The sequence below is a fragment of the Balaenoptera ricei genome, chromosome 5 (assembly GCF_028023285.1).
Source record: "Balaenoptera ricei isolate mBalRic1 chromosome 5, mBalRic1.hap2, whole genome shotgun sequence".
NCBI lineage: Eukaryota > Metazoa > Chordata > Mammalia > Artiodactyla > Balaenopteridae > Balaenoptera > Balaenoptera ricei.
Genome location: NC_082643.1, coordinates 91775984 through 91793936, shown reverse-complemented (window position 1 = coordinate 91793936; position 17953 = coordinate 91775984).

Here is a 17953-nt window from a genome sequence, read left to right as displayed (position 1 = left end):
CATATCACAAGCAAGATCTTTCCTTCTTTCCTTCATTCAACAAATATTTATGGAATCCCTACTTTGTGCCAGGTAAAGTGAACAAAACAAGCTTCTGCTTTCATATATAAATAAAAATATATACTTACATGTATATATTGTCAGGTAATTTGATGCTATGAAGAAAAATAAAGCAAGGTAAGGGGAGATATAGTGATAGGAGTGTGTGTTACTTGAAAAAGGCCTCTCTGAGCAGGTGGCATATGAATAGAGAGAGACCAAGGAAGGTGAAGAAGGTGGAGGAGGAACCCAGGCAGGTAACTGGGGGGAAGGGCATTTTAGAAAGAAGGAACAAGAAGACATTACCATACTGGTTTATAGCTTTTACATAAAGCATGGGATGCAGGTTGCATTAGCTTCCTATTGCTGCTATAACAAATTACTACAAAATTAGTCAAATAAAACACATTTATTATTTTACAATTCTAGAAGTCAGAAGTCCAAAATGGGTCTTACAGGCTAACATCAAGGTGTCAACAGATCTGTATTCCTTCTGTAGGCTCTAAAGGAGAACCTGTTTCTTTGACTCCTCTAGCTTCTAGAAGCCACCTGCATTCTTTGGCTTTTGGCTCTTTCCTCAAATCAGTCCAAACTCTCTCTGCCTCAGTCATCAAATCTCCTACTCTGTGAGCCTCCTGCCTCCTTCTTATAAGGACCCTTATGATTATAGTGGACCCACCAAATAATCCAGGATAACGTGCTCTTCTCAAAATCCTTAAATTAATCACATCTGCCAAGTCCCTATTGGAACGTAAGGTAATATATTCACAGGTTCCAGGGATTAGGACATGGATGACTTGCGGGGGTGGGTCATTATTCAGCCTCCTGGTGTACAGCCAACGGTCATAATGCTGGGACCCCAGAAAAGGATGGCAAAATGTTAACTGTTGATGCAGGGAAATGGATACATGAGAGTTCATTACAAAACATCTATACTTTTGTACAAGTTTGAAAAATCCCATTAAAAAGCCTGACATCTTTTGACAAGGACCAGCTGAGGTATAAGGGAAAACCTGGCTTTTGAATTAGAAAATTTAAGATCTATTTGCACATGAAGACATGTTCTAACTCATGAGTGATCAGAGAAACGCAACTTGAAGTAATGAGATATGAAGATGGCGAAGATGAGAAAGTGGAATGCCACCAGCTGGCAGAGGTGTGGGGGGAGCGGAGCCCGTGCAGCAAGCTGAGAGCAGCACGGCCCCGCTCTGACCTGGCGCCCAGCACAGAGGTCCTCACACAGGCGCACAGGGCGAGCGCAAGGAAGTGTTCCGCGCAGCTCCGTTTACGGCAGTGCAGAGCTGGGGACAACTGGCGTGTCTGTCACTGGGAGCATGGATGGGTAAACCATGGGGCTTGCAACCCACGGAGCACTATGGCATAATCAGAAGCAACAGGTTCGAAGTACCCATGGCAATAATGGACCTTAAAGGCATCACGTTGAAGGAGAAACAAAGTATGAAACAAATTCTCTGTGAAAAGTCAATTCAAAATACTGTCCCACAAGACAAAAGTCCTCATTTGGAAAGACACATATAAACTAGGAAATGGGACTTCCCTGGTGGCACAGTGGTTAAGAATCCACCTGCCAATGCAGGGGACATGGGTTCGAGCCCTGGTCTGGGAAGATCCCACATGCCGCGGAGCAACTAAGCCCGTGTGCCACAACTACTGAGCCTGCGCTCTAGAGCCCGTGAGCCACAACTACTGAGCCCGCATGCCACAACTCTAGAAGCCCGCGTGCCTAGAGCCCATGCTCCGCAACAAGAGAAGCCACCGCAATGAGAAGCCCATGCACTGCAACAAACAGCAGCCCCCGCTCACCGCAACTAGAGAAAGCCTGCACGCAGCAACAAAGACCCAGCACAGACATAAATAAATCAGCAAACTATGGCTCTCAGGTCAAATCTGCCCTTTGTTTTTGTAAATAACGTTTTATTGGAACACAGTCACCCATTCGTTTAAGCATTGTCAGGGGAAGCTTATCTGTACAAATGATGGTAACATGCCATACACTAAGGGCCTGATTAACTCAACCCTCTGTGCCAGAGGTTAAAAAAACAAAGAAGGTGGTAAGAAGATCTAGGCTTGAGTCCTCACTAGCTATGAGAGCCCTGGGAAGTCACTTTTCCTGTTTGCTCCTCAGTTTTGACAACTGTGAAAATGGGGCAATATTCATCTTAGAGACAATATACCTGCAAGTGCCTTGTGAATTATAAATGGCTCTTCAAATGTGAAAGTTTCTTATTATCAGGGTAACAAGAAGGTGGGAATGGTATTGCAAACATGTGTCCTCCTATAATCCAATGTTGTCTTCTTCCCAGACTTCCTACTAACAGTGTCTTATCCCTTCTCTTCCTTGCCCACTCTATGGAGACGCTAACGATAAGGAAGTAGCCAGAAGGCAAGGCAAAGAGAAGGGAAACTGCAGACCAACAGGATCCACAAATGGGAAGCAAGCTGGGAAAAAAGTTAGAAAAGCTGATCAAGGGGAGATGGGTTGGACCTGACCGTGGCCACTGTTCCTCAGGCCTCAGAAGAGAGCCGACTTATGAGGTAATATCATCTCATGACATCTGACGTAGAGGGATGAGGGAAATTGGCAATTTCTGGTAGCAAGGTCCAACAGCTACCATTGCTTAGATGCTGAGCACATAGCAGGCGTATGCTGAACACCTCACGTACATAACCTTATTTATCCCAAGCACCTCGTACCATCATCCTATATGACAGATGAGAATATTGAGGGTATCAAAGGTTCAGTAATTATTCCAAGGCCACACAACTGGGAAGCGGCAGAAGCAGTTCATTCAGCCCTCCCCACAACCCTACGAGGAATCGGCACCACCGCATAGATGTGAAGTCACACAGCTGCAAGTGTTTGCGGCAGGGCCTCAGAAGAGTGACGCCAAACGTCCCAACTTTCACCACCACTTCAAAACGCCTCCCTGAGACCCAGGGCCCAGACGACCATTTATTAGAAAAGCCCCTTCCCTTCCTCATGCCCTGAGCCATGCCATCCAAGAGAACATTCTAAGAAGTAAAAGCAGACTTGAGTGCTGCTGGAGACCTCCCTGCGAGGGGCTGAGAAGCCTGCTGTGCACGTTCCCTTCCTAAAGGCGTCCAGCTCCTTGCTGTCGGTAACTGAAGGGAAGGCTACCTGATGTAACTAAGAGGCTGAAATTTAAAGGGGAGGTGGCGTAAAGATAAGAAAATCAGCTTTGGAGGAGGGAACAGGACCCTAGGCCTAGTCGTGAGAACTTGGGCAAGTCGCTTCTCAAACTCTGTCAAGTTGGGTTTGCGTCTTTGCAAATGGAGACCTTCTTTCCTGCTTGAACCTGACCCACAGTTCCCAGTCATTTACAAATTAATCACAGTAATAATCTACTGGGTACTTGATCCTGGGAAGGGACTATGCCCTTTTACATATACTATATAATTTTATACTTAATACAAATGTATGAAGTAAATACTAAACTATCCTCATTTTATAGATGGCAAAGCTTAAAGTAACTTCCTCAGTCAACTCAGGATTTGAATCCAAGACTGCCTGACCAAGAAGAGCCCATGATTTTAACGCAAGGTATCTAAACCCTAAATTCACATTAGAACCAAATGGGGAGTTTTGGGAAAAAAAAAAAAACCAAAAAACCTGATGTGTGGGCCCCATCTTAGAGATTTTGATTTCACTGGTCTAAGGTGGGGCCGGGTTGAGAACCACTGGCTTAACCGTATTACAAGGCAGCCCCCTATTAAAAACTGACCAGCTGCTCATGTCCCACCCCACATCCATGCACAGAAATGCACCAAGGTGCCTTAATACAGCTACATAACAAACTAACATAAAAAAGCTTCATAATGTGTGGTAAGTGACAATATTCTCAAGCAATGAAACATGGCTCTTAGTTATTCATACTACTTTATATAAATACAAATGAATATATTTGGCTTTGCAATTTTTTAAAAATCTGAATTTGAAAGGTGTAGCATTCTGATAGCATCATTTTAGGTTGCTGGGTTTTGTTGTTGTTTTTCTTTTTTAAGGAAAGATATAGTAATATAAATGAGGAAAATGAATCAAGCAATAAGAGAGAGCTCTGGTAAAAGACAGTCCAGCCAACATTCCCACCCATACAGGAGTCCCAAATTGCAAGGGCCACCCTTAGGGTTTTGTTATGTAGAAGTTTACATCAGGGTGACTTTTTGCAAGGTCAAGGTCAGTGAGGAAGGTCAAGGTGCAGTGGAAAGACTTACATTTTCCATTTTAAATCCAGAATAAGAGTAATTAATCTTTAAACTGTGCAACTAGACTTCAGCAAGTAGGTACTCCTTGCCAATTTCTAGGTTTAAGCTGAGATTGTCACTGTACATCAAAGTTGCATTCTGCGCTCTCAAAAACAATTTTCTCACCTGCTTATTAGCTAGCTGTGTGACCCGGGCCATTTAGTATCTCTCAGCCTTACTTTCTATATTGAGCAGTAGGAATGATACCCAGGGTTCTGCCCAGTGTTGCTGTTAGGACTGAATGTGTTCATCTGTGCAAATCAGTCTAGCACAGCGGCAGGAAGAGAGAGGGGCCTCACCAAATATCAGTTCTCCACCTTTCCCATGAATGCTCATGCTTGGTTATTGGACATAAGGCATGACTCAAACATATCCTTGAAGGATCTTGGAGCTAGCTTTTTCTGTTAAGAGTTCAAAAGTTTGCTTTAAATACAATCACAACTGTACCTTCACCATAAGCCTTGTTGATTGGGTTAGGCTTATGCATCAAATAGCACAATCTCACGTAAGACCTGTAAGTGTTGTATGTTACCTGAGTCAGGATGAGCTAAATATATTGTAGCAACAAAGAGTCCCCATACCCCAGTGGCTTCTACAAACATGGGTTTATTGCTTGCTCATTTCCATCTGGGGTCAGCTGGGAACTTTGCTTTGTGTGGCCTCACTCTGGAACAGGGCCATGGCAGAGGGAGATCAGTCAATGGGAATCACACACTGACTAAGCTCTTACAGCTTACAGTCTCACTTCTACACTGGCCTCAAGTGAGCAAGTCACATGGCCATACCTAACTTCAAGGGGGATGAAAAAAACTACCACCTGCCTGGAACCAGAAATATTTGCAGAATCACATTGATGACTACCACAGGGATCTTACAGTTTACAAAGCATTTGTCACAATGATTACCCAATTCTCACAATATCCGAAGTAGCAATTAATTAATTATGTGATAATTCAATTATAAGGAGTCAGCAAACACCAACAGAGAAAACCCAATGTAAACAGTTAGGGCAACTCTGCCCACTATTCTGAGTGAAAGTGCCTCCAGCTTATGAAACGTTGAACTTGCTGTTTCCTCAAGACGTGTCTGCCTCTTGAAGTATGTCTTTGGTAATGAGTGGGATTCTCATTTTGATTGATATTCTCTAGTAAATGGCCTCTGAACGAAGGCCAACTATATCAATTCTCAGCTTAAAAACTGTGATCTTTCAGTACTGAAGGAAAAACTGGCCATTTTTTTTTTCTTGAAATAGCCCAGCATGCATCTCTAATACAGCACCTTCTTGGGGAGATTTAATTTGGACTATATAATGATTTTTGCCTTAAGGTCTGACTTCAGAGTCTGACCCCTGGGTGAAAGATGAGACTTCACTTAATCCCTCTCCAAAAGATGAGGGAATGAACAAAGGCTCAGCAGTCAAATAACAAGGACACTTAGGAAGGAAGCGGCTAAAATCCCCGTCTCCTCAAGGCAAGTCCCCTGTGAAGGGATAGCTTAAATGCATCTCAAGAATTGTGTGGCCCTCCGGGTCTGGCCCCTGGCTCAGTATTTCACCCACCTCTTCCACCCTCAAGATCAAAATGTGAGGCCGGAGGCTAAGAATGGTCTCCTCTTTTCTTAGTTAATCCTGGCAAGGAAGTGTTCTGGTTTCAAAGCCTGACCACTGGGTGTCAGGCTTCAGGGGGAAAGAAAATAGAGATGGTTTACCAACCCCACTTAATTATGCCAATAGAACCCAAGTGAGATTTGCTAAAGGACAGAAAATCGGCTGGCCCAAGTATGTCAGTATGTCAGGGAATGCTCACTAAACTTTCACTCATCTGATTAAATCAATAAATATTTATCTTTTCTACATCTGTAGGAATAATTCATTAGATAGCACAGTGCTGTGCCCCTAATCCTCTCTTGATTTAAAGATTAAAGGGGGGGGGACTTCCCTGGTGGTCCGGTGGTAAAGAAATCTTCCTTACAATGCAGGCAAAGCAGGTTCGACCCCTGGTCAGGGAAGTAAAGTCCCACATGCCACAGGGCAACTAAGCCCGCCCGCCACGACTAAGAGAGAGAAAACCTGCACGCCACAACTAGAGAAGCCAGTGCGCCGCAACGAAAGATCCCACGTGCCGCAACTAAGACCTGACACAGCCAAAAATAAATTAAATAAATAATAAATCTTAAAAATAGATTAAAAGGGAGTGGCCAATTTCTATATCAAGCAATTCTAGAGACAGATCAACTGAAAGCTTCCTGCAACAAAACACCTGAGACTGCAGAAGAAATATAACAAGATCTTTTAAAATGCATAACCGAGCACAGCAGGAAATAGGGGAAATCTCCACGATGGGGATGGGAGGAAGCAACCGACAATTCAAGGAAGGATTAGGTGAGTGGGTACGCATCGACGACATCTGCCAAACTCGGCAAGACAAGGACGGGACGGGAGGAATGGGACTAAGGGGTGGAGCACATCTGTGATTTCTACATAAAGCCTCGGCCTTCAAGAAAGCAAGTCTCCAGTGGCACAGGTATGACAAGGAAGTTCAGCTTTGCACTGGCTGGAGGGGTAGGGTAAGGTGTTGAGGGAAGTAACAATGCTGTAGAGATAACTGAGCTCTCCCGGCTCAGTTGTCTGCTCTCCCCACCCTTTACCTCCACCTTCAAGGTTTGAAACCCAGCTCTCACTTAGGCCTGAAATCTTGGGCAGGTTATATAACCTCACAGCACCTCATAAATTTAGTTTATGTTAAGTGCTTAATTAACACAGTACTTGGTACATAAAAGTACTGTTCAAAAATCGCAGGGCAAATCAAAATGTGTTTGATATGTGTTTTTCTTCCAGAGTTCAACGTATTTTTCCTTAAGAAAAAGTCAAAAAATGATTTATTTCCTTAAGTTAAAAAATAAAGAAGTCAAAATTTTCATTATTTGAAAACTGAATGAAAAAGAAGTACACTCCATCTTCAGTTGTAAAGGACCAAGATTTCACATGCTTCTAAGATGCTAATCAAATGATTAGAAAAAAACAGCCTGAAATCAGCAAAGGTTTGAAACTCCCTCCACAATGAAATTACTAAAATAACACACACACAAAATGTTTTAGTAACTATTATCCAAGTTCCCTTAATGCCACTGGCATAGTTTAAAAACAGTTTTTATTTGGGAAAAGAAAGAAATCAAAAGGGATTATAAATATAAAAGCCACCATGTAGGTAATTGCACAGGGGGGAAAGCCCTCACTTGGAATGAGGAAACAAAGTAACAAACTGAATGACCTCAAAGCAAACTTGGTTATTTCAGGGCCTTGATTTTCTCTGAAAATGAGGATTTGAAATCAATGACTTGAGGTCCCTTCCAGCATTTCCTTTGATTTTGACGGCTGCTGCAATGGCGACAGAAGTTATCCATTTGGCCCTCCCATTCCACAAAAACAAAACACACTATCATTTTAAGAGTCAAAGAGTCAAATTCTTGTTCTGAATTTTAAAGCGCTACATTACTGCTAAGGTTAAAACTCCTCTCTTTCAAAAATCGAAAAGGTTGAATCATCAGAGGATAAAACCCATCACCACTGAAAACCAAAGTGGATTTTCAACCTAGTAGAAAATCTGAATTGACAAAGCATGCAAAAATTAGCTCAAATAGCTGCAGCCTTCCTCCATGAGTATCCTGGTAAATGCTTAGTGGTTTAAGTGTTTATTGTTTATGCTGCAGAAAGCAGTGAGGCTGGAAGCATGAATGTAATATGCCCAGAAACTAGAATCTTCATTCAACAGGGAAAGAGTTTTCTTCAAATAAAAATAACACAACTAAAAAATTCCAAATTCTTAATCAAAAGGTTTAATTTTTTTCACAGGATTCTTTTTTTGGGGGGAGGGGTAACACATGGGAGTAAACCACCAACTGTCAATCATGTATTTGCAAAATTCCTGATATTTTACAGTCACTGGATTTACATACATTTGTAAGTGATGTTTCTCCACATACACATACAGTGAAAGACACTGTCCAAATAACTTTTGATGTAAAGTAGAACTTCGAAAGAGAAATCACTTAAGAAATCAAATCAAATATAATAGAAATACTTTAAGCACAGCATTCACATATTTGACGGTAGATCCCAAATGCTTATCTAAACAGAGGGAATGCAATTAAGCTGCCTTCACTCAAAATGGTGCCAGAGGGCAACTACCCCATTTACTAGCCACTGATAAGTCATGACAACACTATTTCACAGCCCGTCACCATACTTCTGAAGCCCCCCACCCCACCCCAGGATTCAGGATTTCCTCAACATTAGGGACTTATCTCAAAAGCCTTAGCTCAGAACAGTAAAATAAATAAAGATTGCAATGCCACATTCAGAAACTAGGTAATGGCTTGGAAGTAAAAAGGGGGCGGGGGAGAAATGAGGAACTGTCACTGATCTGTTTTTCTAAGTTTTCTATTTTTTAATAAATAGCAAAACTAAAAACACTAACTTAAAAAATAAATCTAGCAGACTTAGAAATTCTGTGGGAAACCCAATGGCCATGGAAAACTTTTAGACCACTACTAGTAGGTCTTTGTTCAGATATACTGTTCAGACATAATTTAATAATACATATGAACATGGTTATAGTATTTATATTTACTAACGAGAGGAACTTGGCAAAAGACACTAAAAGTTTTGAAAAGATTCTTTAGATATCATATGTATACAAAAGCTATTAGTATTCATTTTTAATACAAAATAAGCTAATTTCCTTACTTCTACCATTTAAATATTATTTTTCTCTCTTCCCTTATGGAACTGGGGGGAAAATGCTACAGAAGAAAAACAACTGATGTTTCTGCTAAATAGTTCAAAAAGTCTTCCGTAAGTCTAAACACCTGCTCCTGCTTGCCTAGCTGTGTCTAAACCCTGTCAGGAGGCTAAAAAAGGAAGGTCAAAACAAATAAGACCTTTCCCTGGAAACCTCTACTGGACCTTTTGAGCGTGCACGACATCCTGAGTTTCTCTTGTAGAAAAATACTTCAGGCATTTATTTGTAATCAGATACTGACTTCAGCAGATTACAGCACAGGATCTATAAACAATCACAGTCACTACACTATCAATTCATAAATATAATGTGGATTATCCATGAAAAACTTGTGATTCCTTTCAATACATTCAATACATCCTTTCGGGATACTTCCCTGCAAGCATCCCCTGGCATATAATAAGGAAAGGAAAGCATTCAGGTTACTTAAATCTTCTTGACATATTCACAGTAGTATCAATGTTTATACAGGGGAATCTCTTTCCAGGTGACTTTAGCTAAGAATCCTAAGAGTCAGGGACTAATAAGCAAGACAGACCTCTGGAAGGCGGTCACAATAAATATTTCAAAGTTCGTGTAAAGAATGGAGCTTAACTCAGGCCCCACGAAATACCCAATTGTATTTGTAACAATGGAATAGGAGAAGCTGCTACTTACAGGCATCCACTGGACCAGGTGTTAGTTATATACTATTTCATTTAGTCAACCCAACCCTTTGGCAAAGTATTATAACCAATTTCCCTTCACAAATGAGGACGCCATTAGGTAAGTCACATCCAGTATTTCAAACCCCATCAATCTGTTTCTAAAGCTCATTACACGATATTCCTACCCCATATTACTCGGATAATCTGGTTTCTAGCCTGGTGGTTAAAAAAGGAGTAGGCAGTCAGAAATAAACAGTCAGAAAGTAGGACAGAAATGGGTAAGACAATCATAATGGCTCGAAATCACAGGGAAAAGCAGTTTAGCGTGAATTAAGGAGGGAATAGGATTCACTTCGGTTTGGAAATATTTCTCATCCCCAAACTAAACAAGTAACTTTTGGATTATGTTCACTTCACACTAGCATATCACTGATCTACTTTAAAAACAAGAAATAGTTGCAGTGAAAAGCCATACTATAATAAAGCAAGTTACTGGTTAAAAAAAAAAAAAATCCCATGAGACCCTTGTAGTACCACTTGAGGAAGAGGAGCACCAGAATGCAGTAAAGTTCCTTTTCCTATTTCCTTGTGAACATTACACCAGAACGGAAAACTAGATCCACCTCGCTCACACATGTACCCATATATAATGTGGATAATGTTCTAAACTTACGTGAGATCACAATCTGAGAACCATGCAATCAATCAGGGACTCCAACCAGGCTTTATATATCCAAGCTCCCTAGTACACAGCTCAGGGGAAATGCATCAAGCAGTGCAGGGAGCCCTTAGGCAGCGTGAGGAATGCCAGTTCCGCTGAGGAGTGGCCACGTGACCTTGGACCTCAGTTCTTCTGGGGAGGAAAAAAAGGGGAGGGGGGGAATAATGCAGTCTACCCTAGAGGTAGGAGATTGAGTTCTGATCAAGGACTCTTCAGAGTTCCTATGAATTATTTTACAAGTTGCTATTGATTGCTTTCTCTTTTCCTCCACCATGCCCCCATCATTTCTACTGCCTTCAGTCTACCTGCTTCTTAGTGAAAACAGGACAATTAACTGTCCAAGAGAGCTGTTCATGTAGAAGTCCTCTATACTAAAAGATATCCAATATTACCTTTCTCTATAGTAATTAAACAAACTGGGGGAAATTTGGGCTTCAAAGACTTTTCTTAACCCTGATAAACAAAATACCTTGTACCAAAACTGACACGAGCAGATCCCGATCATCCCATTACTTTAAGGAGACATCTCTAAAGCAATCAGTACTTTCTGTACAAACTCCTGTTTCTCTGAGGTAATTAAACGTCTCTAATAAAGGCAAGGAAAAAACAGAATCAGGCATTCAAAGCTTAAAAAACACCTTTAAGTCATCGGTCCAGCCTCTCTTAAATGTTAAAAAGGTAAACAATAAGAAAATAAAATGTAAACTATATTTTAAATTACAAAAAATTTCATTAATATAATTAATCCTGGGAAGTCATGATAGCACAAAGCAGCCAAATATAAAGCTTTTAAGAATTTCTAAGTAAATACTTTACAAAATTGTCTTCAGTACATGTTTTTGTACTAAGGAGAACTGAGGCTGTACAATAAAAAGCAAATATACTAAAGTAATACCATACGCTCACTACTGCAATTCAGAAATGAAATTCTAATCATTTCTTCTACAATTTACTGCACAAATTTATCTATCATTCCTTAAACATTAAAATGTTTCCCTTGTAAAGAAGAATGTTAGCACTGGTAAATTCTCCCTGTGAGTCAAATACTAGGTTCTTTGACAAGGTACTATAATATATAATAGAACTAGTGCCAAAGAGCTGAAGTATTCCCCCAGCATCTGACCTTAACAATTCTACTTCTTTATGTGATCTAAAATATACAACACTCACCTCTGTAAGCATTAAAATAAATTTCCACTAGCATGCCTCTGATCGTGCCTCAGATTTGGCTAAGTCAAAATTTCTTTCAACTGCCAACAATTCTACATATGAATAACAAATTAAGCTGAAATTAAGACACCTCTCAGCAAAAACATGACATCTATTACCGAGTGTAGAATGTGTTCACCAATGCCATTAACCAAAAATCGCAAGAAAACAAGGCATAAGGAAAATTCACTGCTACTTGATGAGTTCACGGGTATAGTTGCCATCCAAATCTAAATACATGGAATGCATTAAACTTTAAGTATAAAGAACATCTGCTTTGCCTAAATTTTTTTTTTTTAATGGCAAGATCTTAAAAGACTTTACCACTTTTCTCCATGCCTACTATAACCATCCTCAACCTGGGGCAGCCTTCTCCGTTTTCAGTTCCCAGGCTACAGACCACAGAAGAGGAACCTGAGCAGAGTGAATTTACTATCAGATTCCTAAGATCTAAACCTGCCCATGACCGAAGGCATCCCTTTGATGATCCTTTGCTTACTCACAATCAAACCACTTACCAACTCTGTCACACATTACTCCCTTCCCTCAAGCCTAAACTTGATCTCCAGTGCACACTAAGATCAATACATTCCCCCACCCCCATCAAAACAGAGGCATTTGAGAGTTAGGGTCCCTTAACCCTCCCTTCTATTTTCACCTTAGTCTTTCTAAGGAAGTTTTCTCATTTCCTAGGCTAACACCACCAAGCTTGGCCTCAACCCCAGTCTCTCTTAAGACACAGGTTCAAGTTTTCCCTAAAACGGTTAAGCTGGGTCCCCTTCTTTAAAAAAAATATCCCTCCCCTCTTGATCTCAATCCTAATCATGCAACTTCTTGTAAAAAGTAGCCTTGGCAAGCTTTTCCTAGTTCAAAACCCTCTCTCTCTCATTCAACAATGCCTAACAAGAGGGCAGGTTGGCCATGCAAGGGACTCAGGCAAACTGAAGAAAATGTGCCTCCCCTACAGGGGCCAGCCACAAACCCCACTGCGGATTACTTACTGAGTGCCATGCTAAACATCAGGTAGGCCTGTCCTTGCCTGACCTATGAATATTTTGAAAAAACCTTATGTGATCATTTTTCCCTTTCTAAACAATGGCTCTACTTGGTTTGAAACACCCCATGGTCACATAAAACAGATGAGCAGGCTGAAATCTGGCTCTTTTGGCTACCCATTTGCAGCCTCTGCCTTCAACATAAACTGGCTAATCCAATGATTTTGCAGGTTCACAATTCTCATCTACCCGTAAAAGTGCACTACCTAAACTGTTTTATTTCTTGGTTTTTCACCTCTCCAATTCCCTTATTGTAGGTTCTATACTTGTAATCTCTGCCATTTCTCTCTCTACGTGGCAACTAGGATCACAATAAAATGATCTGAAGCCTAGATTCGCAGTTGGCACACCAAACCATTTCATTCACTTGTACCCTAAACCAGCTATCTTTAATGACTCCTTTGCTTTATGTCACTACTTTCTCTTGCCCTTTCACTCTTATTCTTCTGTTTGGGTTCAATCTTCTTACCTGGATTATAATGTTCTAAGTGGCTTCGGTGTCCCCCACTACTTCCAATCTATCCTCTATAGTGAACTCGGATCCACTTTTAATCTAGCCTTTAAAGCCCTCCACAACTCAATCCCTACCTAAATTCACAGCCTCATCTGACCTCACTCTATAGCATATACATCATGCTCCAGCCAAAATGGAATACTTGCTGCCCCCTTAACACACCATCAAAACAGGCCTCGAAAGCCAAGAGCACAAACCATTAAAGGGAAAAAAAAAAAAAAAAAGAAAAAAGGATAAATGGGACTTCATCGGTATTTAAAAGTTCTGCTTTTTGAAAGACACCCTTAAGAAAATAAGTCAACAGGCTGGGGAAACATTTGCAAAACATGTATCTCATCAAGAACTTGGATCCAGAATACATGAAGAACTCAAACTCAACAACAAAACTAATTATAAGAAGGGCTAAAGATGTGACCAGTCACTTCACCAAAAGAGACGTGAATGACAAATAGGCATGTGAAAAGATGTTCAACACCGCTAAAGATCGGTCGTGCAAATTTCACCACAGTGAAATGCAAATGGAAACCAAAATGAGGGACTACACACCTACTTAAATAGCTAAAATTTTAAATAAAAATGGGGGACTTCCCTGGCGGTCCAGTGGTTAAGACTCCGAGCTTCCAGTACAAGGGGCAAGGGTTTGTTCCCTGGTTGGGGAACTAAGACCCCACATGCTGCTCAGTGTGGCAAAAAAAAAAAGGGGTGGGGGTGGTAATTACAAAACATTGGCAAGAATGAAGAGCAACGAAACACACACTGATGGTGGGACAGCAAAATAGTACAGCACTGTGAAAACTGTTGGGCAGTTTCTCATAAAACTAAACATGCGCTTAAATCTGTTTCCTAGGTATTTACACAAGAGAAATAAAAACCCATGTCCACGCAAACACCTGTATGCAAATAGCTTTACTCATAATAGCAAAGGCTGGAAATAACTCAACCTTCCAGCAACAGGTGAATGCATAAACAAATACGGTACATACATAATGGACTACTGAATATACCTATATATGCAACATGGATGATCCTTAAGAGCATTACGCCCAATGAAAGAAACCAGACACAAAAAACAACCAGTCTGATTCCATTTATGACCTTCTGGAAAGGGCTAAACTAAAAGGACAGCAAGTCTGTGCACTTGCAAAGCTCTTGGGAGTTGGGCAAGGGGATTAGTGAACAACGGGACAGGGGGAAACTTTTTTGGGGTGATCAAAATGTTGTGTATCGTTTGTGGTGATGATTACACAACTGTATAGATTTGTCAAACTTCACCCAACTGTAGACCTAAATCAACAAGGTAGTTTGCTGTATGTAAATTATACCTCAATTAAAGCAGAACAACTGTCTCTGGACCATGACTCTTGGCCTGACATGCTGTTAATTGTCTAAGAAATACTTAGTGCCTGTTGCAATCCTAATAATTGTTTGATGTGCAACTAAACCACAGAATTTCCTGATTACTTAACCCCGAAGTTGCAAATGGCTGCCTAGAATCCAGCTTTAAGAGTGAAGAAAAAAAAATCTAAAATTTATAATAGGGAGATTTAACATATAAATTCGAATTTCCAGGTTGGTTTAAAATACCATCAGGCATTGTCACATGACAGAGCCAGGGATGTGAGCTTACCCCAGTCCTTAACCACTTCCAGTGGACTCACACTTAACCATTTAACTTACTTGGCTGCTTATTTATCTCACTTTACTCAATACTTGACTAATTAATCCTTAACCCATCCTTCCTTTCTGATACCTATAGCTCTTTACCACATTCATCATACCTTGCTTTATATTATGGATCTTTGAACACATTTTAAAAATCCCAACCAGACCATAATTCCAGACAGTCTCTGAATTATCAATCTATTTTTAGAGACTCACACAATGCCTTCCAGAGTTGGTACTTAGTAAAATGAACAGTGATCGGTATTACTAAGCGATGTATACAAAAATTCTATGAAGGAATACCAATAACAATAAAACTTCTATCAGGGAGAAATGTTAAAAACAAGTTATAAATATAGTTTTCCCATGAGTTCTCAATCAGGTTCCATTTACTGCAGTCTATTATTAATTATAAATGAAGACTCTACAAAAAATAGCATCTTTTCAAACAGAGTAAAACAGGCCCACATATTAAAAGAATGCAAGAAACTTGCCAAATACAAGTAACTCCCAGGTCTGGGTTAAACTTAGCGTGAGACTGATAACAGAGGCTGCTTTTGCTAGGCTAAGTTCAAACACTTTAGAAATGAGCAATTAACAGTCCAAGCTAGAGAATTCACAGTAAGCCAAATAGGAAAGTTCCCAAAATCTAGCCAGTGTATATCAACAGAAGTACTTAAAAGTCACTACAGCAGTAAGTTCTCAATAAACACATCTGCCTTGATGATGGCAAGATAACTACCTGACCACTTGTATGATGGTTACCTTTTACCTACGGATAGAACATCCACCTATTTTATCCATAAGTATGGTGCGAGGGCACCTCTAAAAATGCCTGGAACCAGACCACAATCCCCTCCTCTACTTTCACTAATATAGGGTAATGTAATCTCAAGTTGCATTAACAGAAGCAATGGCATGTCTGGTCCCCTGGGAAATACGAGTTCCACGGCACTTTGCCCAGCTTAGACCACAGTATTGACTGCCATCCTGAGAACACCCAGCAGAGGTTAAGCAGGAACACTCGTGGTATCTCGAAACCGTATCGAAGAGGAAGGCTGAGGAGGAAAACAGGCTATACAGCCTAAATAAGAATAAAGGAAGATGACAGTTAACTCAAATAACTAAATGGCATCATGCAGAAGAACAGCCAGACTTATTTAACTTTACTCTAGAAGAATTAAAAACAATTAGTTACAGTGAAAGAGTATTCAGCTCAGCATTTCTAAGAGAACTATTAAGATGTCTTCTAAAGTAATAGTTTTTCTCTTAAGTATCTGAGCAAAGGGGATGGCCATTAAAATTATTCAGAAAAGAATCCCAACTATTTGCAGGTACCTTACAAACCTAAAATTCTAGAACTAAGTTATATACTATATTAAAAATTCAGCATAGAATCCTTTTATTTTTGCAATTCTAGCTAAATGGATTGATTACAGGGTATGTATTTTATCCTGCCCTATACCCCCAAGCTGTGTTCATTTCCTCGGCCTTTACAGGCAGATGTTCTACTTGCTGATGGTCTTCCTTCCTTATGCTACATAGTCTGCACTCTGTATCTAGGGGTTCTGTATCCATGGTTGGTTGAATCCAGGGATGTGGGACCTGTGTTTACAGAGGGCCAACTGTACTATGCCATTTTATATAAGGGACTTGAGCATGCACGGATTTTGGTATCCACAAGCGGTCCTAGAACCAGTTCCCCACAGATACTGAGAATGACTATGTTCACAACAAAAAGCAGTTCTACTTATTTTAAACTGCGAGGATAAGGAGACCTCTCCAGAAAACCTTCAAAACAGATCTTCTGCATTATTATGGCGGGAACGTTAATAGTCTGGTAGGCGTGATGATCGTGGATAAAAACTCGGTTTGCTGTTTCCAGGCAGCCACTCCCAGTGCACGCTCATCACTTGTAAGACACAAACAATACCAGCCACTCCCAGAAACTCTGCCAAATAACTACCTAACATTGTTCTACGTATCACTCTATAACTTGTTTCTCTGTAAGAAAACCTAATGGTCGAAACTCTAGATTTTAAAAAGCACAAGGTTAAAAAACACATACAACACACTGAGACCTATTTAAAATTGGACAGATGGTCAGATTATAAAGATATGCAACTGATTTACCACCTGTATACTGTGGTATAATTTTAACAGATAATACATTACTTTGGCAAGAGCTACCATTTTAGTGAAAACAGTCTGATCAAGGGCCTAGACTTTCTTAACCTAAAAAAAAATGCTAGCATATAATATTGCCAATAGTTAACGTAGGATAAATTTTTAAACAATTTAAATGAAACCTAAAATATTATTTCAGCATGTAAATTACTCCATGGGAACAAAATTAAGCACTTAATAGAAGCATATTAACTCTTTCAAACCACTAGGCATCATTTAACAATAACAGCTACCTACACTGAGAAGTATCCCAGTAACCTGAAATACTCTTAACTTGCCCAGTTAACTCCCTTACACCACATACTAGATATATGCCTCAAAGTATATTTAAATCCCAACTATGTACACCTATAAATTTAACATTTAAATATTTTTTTTTAAATTTTATTTATTTATTTATGGCTGTGTTGGATCTTCATTTCTGTGCGAGGGCTTTCTCTAGTTGCGGCAAGTGGGGGCCACTCTTCATCGCGGTGCGCGGGCCTCTCACTATCACGGCCTCTCTTGTTGCGGAGCACAGGCTCCAGACGCGCAGGCTCAGTAATTGTGGCTCACGGGTCTAGTTGCTCCGTGGCATGTGGGATCCTCCCAGACCAGGACTCGAACCCGTGTCCCCTGCATTGGCAGGCAGATTCTCAACCACTGCGCCACCAGGGAAGCCCCTAACATTTAAATATTTTTAAAGAGGGGGAAGGGAGAAGAGGCAAGTCCAGACATTAATGAGTACAGTATTTCCTCTTCAAGTAAAAGGAACTGATTTACTAAGAACCCTTCGATGGGTCACACCCTAAAGATGCGTCGCATCTAAAGACCCGTTGATGGGTCATTTGTGGTTA